Source organism: Aphelocoma coerulescens, chromosome 1A, assembly GCF_041296385.1.
Source record: "Aphelocoma coerulescens isolate FSJ_1873_10779 chromosome 1A, UR_Acoe_1.0, whole genome shotgun sequence".
NCBI classification, from domain to species: Eukaryota; Metazoa; Chordata; class Aves; order Passeriformes; family Corvidae; genus Aphelocoma; species Aphelocoma coerulescens.
In genome coordinates, this window is record NC_091014.1 from 45,753,455 (window position 1) to 45,763,444 (window position 9,990).

Consider the following 9,990-nt stretch of genomic DNA (forward strand, 5'->3'; position numbering starts at 1 on the left):
TGTCCTGTCACTTTTTATTTCAATCTCAGTCTCTCATTTCTGGTGGGCAGAGCTCAAAATGCAATTTGAAAGCCAAATACAGATTGAACTAAAACTTCAGATGCCAAAGGAAAACTTACTAAAATCAATCCAATATTGAAGCTTGAAATAATATTTAAAACTACATCGTGACATTAATTTGTCCAGAGTTAAAGATAATACTCCTACCCAGAGTATAATATTCCTATATAGATTCAGCAGAAGCTGAAGTCTCCAATCAGTCCTGACTCCCATTATTACCCTGACTTTAACATTAAATGTATCCTTATAAAGACTTCCAGTCCAACCAAAAGTGGAAATAGCAATAAGCTTCTGGCTTGTAACTGTCAAAAATCCTAATTCATTTCCCCACATGTACCACAGAACAGAAGGTAGTACCAAAAAGCCACCTTAAGAGCAAAGAGAGGCTTTAACTAGAATCCTGTACCAAACCTTTAGCCTCTGCCTACTGCTCTATCACTGATTACAGGTTCAAACTGACAGGTGACTTGAAGAGCCACAGCCCAAAGATCAAAGATAACCAAGTACACAACAGAAACAATGCACATGGTTTATGCACCCTGACATAAACCAAACTGTACTGACAATAGTTCTCACAATTCATATCAAGCACAGAGCTGCATTCCTTTTTGAAATAGAATACAGAATTCAAAATCAAGATATTCCCTTCCTAAAGTATTAAGAATAACTTAACTTTATAGGATTGATTCTAAGGACAAGACCTGTATAATTAAGGAAAGGGAAAATGTCCTAACTTCACTTCCTGCTAAATCCCATCCCACAAATTACTGCCTTATGCAGAAAGCCAAACTCACCCTTCTAATTATAAATTATTCTCCCCCAATTAGGTAATGGAAATAATAACAAATGACTTAAGTAACTAATCACAGCTAAATAGCACAGCGTGTATTGTGGATACCAAGTATTCCATACTGCAAAAGTACTCCCAGAATACGAACAAGGAAAGTGATGTCTGTCTGCATGAACTCCACAAGTGGAAGAGGTTACTGATCAAAATGTAGACAATTAAAAATTATTTGGTACTAATCTGAAACACAGTTAGTATGTCATCATTCAGAAGCATTCCACTCTGATGTGTTACTTCATTTTAAAGATGTTATATGGACTGTTTTCTGCCTTTGTACCATGTTACTAAAAGATTTTACAAGTGGGTAGCTAAAGTGAGCTCTTCTGCAAGACCAGTGAGTAGAGTATTTCTGTCTGACTACTCTAAATGCACACAAAGACCAGACTGAAAGCTGATTACACTGCTTTTAAACATGTCCTTGAGTGTCATGTACAGTCTGCAGAGTGACTTTTAAGTGCCACATGATTATTATGCAGAAGCAAGATAATCTTTGGTGCATATTAGCTTGAAGCTTTCAAACCAGAATATCTTTTCGTGTTACTAGTTATGAATACAAAGAAAAATTTAATAAAAACTCCAATTAGGAGCACTCCTGGATATGAATATGCTCCACAGGGTTTTGCAATTTGAAATCCAAGTGCTATCATATTTATCTTAGAAATTAGAAAATTCTGGCAGCTAACTAGTGAGATTACAGCAGGGCAGCAACAAATGAAGGCAACCTTCATTCTGCCCCCTAGGTAGCAGATTATTTGTAATAGTTCATGGATAAAAGGACAGGACAAAGATACCAAAACTCTATCTTTGCAGTGCAGTATTAAAACACCCCTGTGTGCTCATAAGCAGAACTAGAGTTACCATATAAGAGCAGGAATTAAGAGGGAGGATGAAAGACTAGTTGCCCCTTCTGGTAAGGAGGAATGACCAGTGATTCAGATACTCACCTCTACTCAGCCACCTGACTTGAATTTCTTGCCATGTCAAGAGACCCACTGATTGTGCCTTCTCCTGTAAAATGGCAATAGCAGAACACCAGTACTTCACGGGCAGGGCAGAAGGAAGCCTGGAGAGAGAGCTGTTGAGATGCTATGAGTATAGCCAGATGTGTAATGGGGAGGATTTAACAGCTGGTTGCTTTAAGATGCAATGGTCCTGCTCCACCACTTTCTTTCTCCCCCTTCCTTGTCTGTTTCCCCTTTCCCAAACACACAGCCTCAGCACCTCTCTTGTGTAACTTCTGGTGCTCTATCTGTACAATAAAGCCAATCCAACTTACTAAGCAGCAAAAAATACTATGCTTTACTTTTGTTCAGGAATTATTTTATTATTTACAACTGCCGAGCTGAATCAGGTCACTGTACAGTTAGATGAGTTCTAGAGACAGTGAAGAGGACAGCTGAAACTATGCAGCCTGAAGAGGGAAGAACAGAGCATGGGAGAGAAGCAGGATCCTCCCTCTTTAGCATCACGAATTCACTAGACTGGGAGCTACAGCTCATAACTGCCCTTGACTGATGGATGCCTCAGGTGCACAGGTAGAGAGAAAAGGAGCAGCTGTTCATTGCTGGGAGTGGTGATCAAAGCTTGATCCAGCACAGGCACCAGAGCTCCAAGAGATTGACAAAGAGCTCGCAAACAGATAATAGAGCTGTAACTTGATATAATTCTTTCTCAAAGAAGACTGAAATAGTAGCAGACCAAAAATACAGGCAGGAAGTTTACTGCCAGCTGAGAAGAATACCTTCTTTCCCTTACCACAGAAGTTATTAAGTCTTGGTTTCAATTGACTGCACAGCGCTACCCCACCAGATTTGATACTGTTACTCAGTTTGCTTGCAAACAATATAATTTTCCTAATCTATTTTGCTTTCGTAACATGCTTCAAGGACAGCCTGTGCATTGGATCTGTGTAGTACAACTTAGTAAAGACATTATTGGTTGACTAGAGGCCCTTGCATCCAGTGAGGCCCAACCGAACATCCAGAGCCACACTAAGAATTGTTGTTAGCGTTAGAATAATGTTCCAGCAAATTATAAGCACTGCGTTAGCAGAGTAACAGCACATACTGCTCTTACATCTTACCCCTGGGAAAGCTAAGGCTTTGATGCATGGAGGCTTTCTCAATCTGAAGCACACTGTGCACCTTGCTGGGGGACTCGGGGATATTTTCCTGATTACCACTGAGTCCATCCATAAGAGGGCACTGATATATAACTACAACACATCCATCATTCCCCTGAGTCCTGGATGAGACCTGGGTAAATGCAGTTAAAAGCACACCCAGAAACATGCAGAAAACAGCAAGGACCAGCAAGAGGCTGTTGGCACCACCCCTGCCCACCTTCCACTTGCCAGCCTGCATGACTAAGCCTTCATTTAAAGCAGGATCCCTTGGGAACCACTGTCAGCACACATTTGGAGCACAGCCCGTACTCACAACTCTGGCTCTGTGGCCAGGTGTCCTAATTCCTCTGCTGCCAGACCCCTATGGACTGACACAAATTACATAATTAATGCATGCCTATAGCTGTTGGAAGTTGTGAACCAGGTTTATCAAGCAGATAAATGCACCACCTTGAAGAAGAATGTATACTTTTACCTTCCCTACAGTATTTATCCCTGTGGTGGTGAATTACACTGCATGAAGAAGGCAATTGATCATAAAACCTCTATATATTTCTACATGGTGTGATTAACAGAGAAAGGAAATTGCAATTGCTTACACCTGCTATATACATTTTTCCAGGTGCTCAGAAAGAATGGTGACTACATTTTGTTTTCTCACTTTCAAAAGGTAAATAAGAATATCATCTGTCAAGCTTCAAGAGTAGATCAACCAGCCTTTTATTATCGGGTGAATTCCGAAATAGCAGTATTCAAAGGGCAGAGAGCACACCTAGCAATATGTGCTGCAAAGCTCCCAGTACACTAGAAGTGCAATAAATAAATGATCATAACAATAAAGCTGTCTTGCATGTAAATAACCGTTCACCTTGATGTTTAAATTTAGTAAGCAATATTTCCCACTGTACATCAGTTTTGATGCATCTATGATAAGGCCAAATCATGAAGTGTTGTTCTGATGATCTTAACATAATGGTGCAAGGAATGGGACATGAAAACTAGGTGAGAACAATTTAGGAAACTGAAAGAAATAAAAATATACTCCTGGAAAATTAAAGCAACAGAAAGTAAGTGTCTTCATGACAGTTCATAGAAGACTTAAGGTAATCTATTATCATTTCTATATAAATTTTTAAACAGATAACTGGCATCACCCAATTTTACGCAGTTCACAAGCAAGCAATTCTCACCATATCCTGCAGAGAGAGAGAAGTTCCTTCACTGGCTGATCACGACTCTCTTAACTCAGGGGTTTTCAGTTGCCTTGTCCAGGGTCTTATTCTCTGCTATCCACAGAGAAAGTTTAGGCAGCCCGGTTGGCTGATGTGATGGTTGAGGCCACAGGATTCAACAGCTGGGCTGGCTCAGACACCATGAATATTTGCCCTGAATATCTAATGCTAGCAAAAATGTCTTTTCTTCCCTATCTGATACTGCATTAATCTGACAGTCTTTATATTATTCATACATTATTTCTCAAATAAAAGGTTTGGAAATTAATTAAGCTGGTTTTGTTTGGGGTTTTTTGTTTTCTGAAGATCAATGTAATTTAAACACACCCAGTGCAATAAACAGTCTAGTAATATGAAAAGCAGAATGAAATAAATCTGTAAAAGGTAGTTACATTTTCCCCTGACATAGTAGCCTACAGGCTCTTAGGTTGCCACTGCCTCCCATCAGGCAGCTTAAGAAGCTTCAGACACTTTCTAGAGAAAAGAAGACAAAATCTGAGGTCTATTTTTAATTTTTTTTAATAGCTAGATAATTTCCAGACGTGTTTAAATCATTATTTTTCAGAAACTTTTCATTTGGTTATAGGTCTTCTTACTGAAATTCCATCGTCTGCCTCCTTCCAAAGGTTTGGTTTGGTTGTTTTACCTGGCACACTGAAAAACCCCGATGGAGATAGGATAAGGTAGTCTTATTGTGTTGAAGCTGGCTGGTTTGGAGTGCCCTAAGCTGCCTGCTCCACTGGGGCTGAGCACACAGCTCTAACCCATGACTCCCAGACCATCACAAACATCACCACCTAAAACCCAAACGCACATTCCTCTAATCTTCAGAAATACATGGAACCAAATTAATAGAACAGTGTTCAGGTTTGTAGCTTCAACTATACACACAGTTAGAGAAATAAAATGTTCTGCCACCAAATAAATGCAGGCAAAGGGGAAAGAGAAGAAAACTGGAGAGGTCAAGAGGACCTCACCAGTGGACAGCACATTGCACAGAAGCAGTAACAGTACAATGTCCCTCCTTCCCCTCCTGCTTTACAGCTGGGTTAGGTTACTCTTTTAACTTATACAAACTCACTTTCTATAGTTCTGTACTCCTGCTCATTGGTGGGAATACCAAAATCCAGCAAAACAAAACAGATGCTCAGGTAATGGCCTAAGCAGGTAAACATGAAGTTTAAGGGTTTCTATGCTCTTTAGTGCAAGGACAGATGGCAAACACAGGGCTGACCAGAAATACAACCCCTTATATTCCCTACTGAGCGCTACTCAGTTTGGCTCTCTTGTTGTTCAATCCTGCCCAAACCAGCTATATTTTCTGGATGTCACCTCCTGCCAGATGTCACATAAACCTGTATAGCATTCCTGTCCCTTTCACTCTTCGTGTCCATTCCCGTATCAGTCACACATTTCACTTATTATTCATAAAAATGTGGCTTGAAAAAAAACATTTCTTTTTATTTGGTATTTTTCCAACTCTGGGCCATTCCTATCCTGCTAATACTTGCTCCAAGGAAAAATATTCAGCAGAACATACAGTGTGTATCCAGCAGAAGCTGGTGTGTAGTGTTCTCTGTTACAGAGAGAACAGCAGGTAAAGACAGAACTGCAGCTAAGACTGTTATTCCTGAACTCAGGTAACTAAAACAAAAGTTTTCATCACCAGCTTATCATCATTATTGCAAGGAAGACTAATTTCCTTTTTAGTTTTTCAACAAATACTAGTTTGATTATTTGGTTTTGAATATAAATGCACCCAATGTAGATGTTCCATGGTTTTAATCTCTTCTCTAGGATATTTTTCTTTCTCTTCCAAGACATCCTATTTTTTTATGTCTTTTCATGCTAGATAATAAATGGGTTCCAATTAGGAATGCTTTTTCTTAATTCCATATTTTCTATATTGCATCTAGATTTTTTTTAAAAAGGCCCAGTAAGTCTGAAAACCCACACTGGCACCAAACTGAAGTAGAAAGCTTTTAAAATGCTTCTAAATTTTCTTTCAAGCCCGAAGCAAGATTACAATGTTTTTCTTGGCATACCTTGCTTCCTTTGAAATACAGAGACTATTCTTGATACGCTCTTGTTTTCCTTGCATTTTATTTTAACAAGATGTGTCCTTTGGGAATGCATCATGAGCCCCTTTTCATAGGTTGGCTCTGTCATCTAACTGTGGCATGTCTCTGGTGCCAAGTATGCAATGTATATTTTTGTTAAGTCTTATTTAAGCGAGGTTCAGAAATTTTCACAGACCTACATAAGTGTCACAGACTTTGACACCAGATGTGTTATCTAGTGGTAACCCCAGAACAAAAAAAAAAAGTGTTTTTTGCAGGAGAGCCAGGTAAACAAGTTTTAGAGCTGTTGAAATAATATGAAAACCTTCTTGAAACAGACTCACTGAATTCAATACTTAACTTCTCAATTATGAGTTGTTCAGAAATTTCACAAGTCCCAACACCCTGTTCTAACAGAATGCTGCAAAAAGCAGTTTCACAAACCTGACTGACAGGAGATAAAGGAATGTGAAGACATGGATGGAAGTAGAAAAATTTGTTGATAAAGATGCATGTATTTGATCAGAAAACAGTAACAATGTGATGTTAAAAATGCAACTTAAAAAAATCTGTCCCCTAAATTCCACAGTATTGTGATTTTCAAGCCAGTATCAGGATCCTTTGAAAGGCCAAACTGTTAACCTTACAGTGACTGGGCTGCCTGTACTGAACACATATCACGGATGGTGAGCAGTCCATGCAATCCATTAGTCAAATACAACTGTAATGACTGCTTCAAGGCTTTCTAAAGCTTAAATGTGTTCATGGATACTGGCCAAAAGGAGAAACAGAGAGCTATGTAGGCTGTTTGGAACAAATAGTTACATTAGTCCTCACAGATCCTTCCAGTTGTGGATACAGTTTAGCAGCTAAAATTTTTCTAATGTCTAACAAAAATTGAAAATAAAATTGGACTGCACTAGCAGAAAATTAAAACCTTTCCAGTGATGCTTCAGAACATTCAGTGAATGTGACCGTTGAACAATTCACCCAGCTCGCTGGCAGCTTATGTTCAAATCCATTATTGACACACTGCTGTTTGTCCACAGTACTTGAGGACCTCCTGAAAAAAAAAAAAAAAACACCAAAAAAAATTATTCCAGGAATAGTTATGATCTCAACTTGTAGTTTCAAACAATTCAGTTTCTCTTTTCTTCTCTCTCTGCTTGATGCAAATATGGCTCAGAGTACTATAATGGAAAACTATATTCTCAGTTTCCCTTTGATACAGATTTCTGGACATCCACAGCATATGTAAATCATGTGAGTTTTCTTGCTTGTTAGTTCCAAGTTCAGACTGTCTTGGAATTCTGAAATATTTTTTAGAGAATTGTATCATTCTATTGCATCCCCCACAAGCTTAGTCTTCATTTCCCTTTGTTTTCCCCCCTTCTTCTCCAAATAAACAAAAATTAATAGTTAATGTTGCTATTCATTAAGAGGAAGGATTCCAGGGTTATATGATATGGCAGGGAAACAGAAAAACTATCCTTCTTCTCGTACAAGCCATACATACATTATGCTAAATTTGGCGTAGAGAAAGCAAACCTTGCAGGCTCTTGGCAACCTAATTCCATCATTGCTTGCAGATGAAATGACATGACTGGTGGTGATAGAAAGGCTGAGAAGAAGAGTGGGTTTTAAATTACATACACTTGATAACTCATTGCAGAAATTAAGCCTAATAGGTACAGCTGCTTCATAGATGTGAAGATGTTTCACATGGCCAGCACTGCCCTTGACAGCAGGTGGGGTTTTGGATAAACAGCATCAGGAAGCAGCTAGCAAAAGGCAAAATAAACACCTCTGGAAAAACTATGTTGGAATTTGATCAACATGTTTTCTAGACAGCTCAACTCCTAAGAGGAACACAGATTATTCCAGTTCAAAAGCGACATCCAGCTGGGAAAAAATCCCAAAGATAAAAATCTACACAGCAGTAATGCTTGGCCAAAAGGGCTTGAGCTACTCTTAATAATCACTTGTGTGATACATATCAGCCACTGCTTCAGCTTTAGCACCTGAATTTGAAGACCCAGTGTTAGACTTCAACCTGAAAAAGAATGAAAGAAAGGAAAGGAAGGAAATCCACCAGAAATGCTGCTTCCAATGTAGGGTCCTCCTGGGAGCACTCTAACCTGGGTCCTGCTATCCCACTCACCACTGTATGTTGCAGAGTCAGCAGTGCAGGTGTGTGCAAGATTCAGCTGCTGTGGGAACCACACACTGGATGGGTGCAGGTCTAAGACCTGGTTTTAATCTGCAGGGTTACTTCCAGTGCATCCCTATTCCCAAGGGATTCAGAAGTTTGGGACTCCAGACACTTATTTGAAAGGCTGCCTACAAAGAGAGACAGGATGAGGAAAAACAGACAGTAGCTTCCTTGTGCAGATGCAGCATGATTATGCATCTCCAAAGAAAAGCTCTGCAGAAAACAGGGCTTTCTCAGGCCAGTCTCAGATTTCTGGATGAGTTTCCACTGGAATTATCCCCAGCAAAAAGCTCACTATCTTCTCCTCTGAATGTGAGTCACATACATACATACAGAACCATGTAGAGATAACATAATAACTATTTTAAAAGAGGCCAAAAATAAAGAGAGCACAAAGGTCATCTTTAGAATGAATGGGAAAGAGAAAACCGTACTAGCACATGACAATTCCACTGGTTAATGCACTTCTGGAAGACACTCAGCCCTGTAATGTGCAGCATATAAGAACCAAAACAAAACTTACATAACATTGCATTACATTGACATAGTTTTCTAGGTAGAGGCACTGGCTGGAATTCATATAAACATATCCATGGAAAAGTAATATCTCATCCACACGTACAAGATTTACCAAATAAGAAGAAGTATCACAGCACTTGGCAATTATCATAACATGCACTTCATAAAGTGTAGCTATGAAAAACAATATCCAGTGTTTCCTAATAGGAAATAGCTAGTATGGGTAAAAGTGGGTTCTATTCAATTATCTCCTGACTTGCAAGGAAACAATCTTACTCCTTGGATCCTACACAACACACCCCACACAAGTCTACGCTTGGTAGCACTCCATATTTTGATTTTGATTCAACACCAGGACATATTTCACATTGTCCTAATTCTTACTTTGCTCCATGTAAAGCTATTTCGGAAGCATTTAAATCTCAACCTCCCAAACACAAACTTTAATTAACATTTCAGCTATGAAGATTATTTTTAAAAGAGTTATAGTGCAGCTCTTATTCTGCTAAGCAAAAATTCAAAACATTGAGACTGCATGTTAAACATTACAAAATGGAAAGTGAGGGTCACCAGCAGCCTCGTCTGTAAGCATGTTTAAGTATTTTTGTTCTTGATAAGTAAGAACTAAGCAAAACCTAGCCATGAAATTTGTCAGCAAACGTGTATATTTGCACAACACCTTGGAAAAAGACATAAATAAACCCAGCCTTTGCTAAATGAGAATTTAGAAGCATTGCTTCCATTATACTCCAGGGTCTGTATACTTTTTAAAAAGAGATCTGAATCAGATCTTGGTGGCTTCAACATAAACCCTTGATAAAGAGTTGAGCAGAGCATTCTTCTCTTCTTTACATCTTTTTCCTCATGTGGTGAAACAAAAGGCATGAAATGATTCCAGACACCTTGATCCAAATGGATAAAAGGAGGGAACTGAA

The 9,990-nt window shown here is 39.0% G+C and overlaps 1 long non-coding RNA gene across 1 annotated transcript; it reads right to left on the reverse strand.

Annotated features, from left to right (window-relative positions):
• Window positions 1–1,860: 1,860 nt before the first annotated feature.
• Window positions 1,861–7,924, reverse strand: LOC138104678 (uncharacterized). The gene is made up of 3 exons (XR_011148214.1): window positions 7,841–7,924; window positions 7,262–7,387; window positions 1,861–1,982 (listed from the first exon to the last, which is right to left on the reverse strand). It is a non-coding gene; the product is annotated as an uncharacterized lncRNA (long non-coding RNA).
• Between the last annotated feature and the right edge of the window lie 2,066 nt (window positions 7,925–9,990).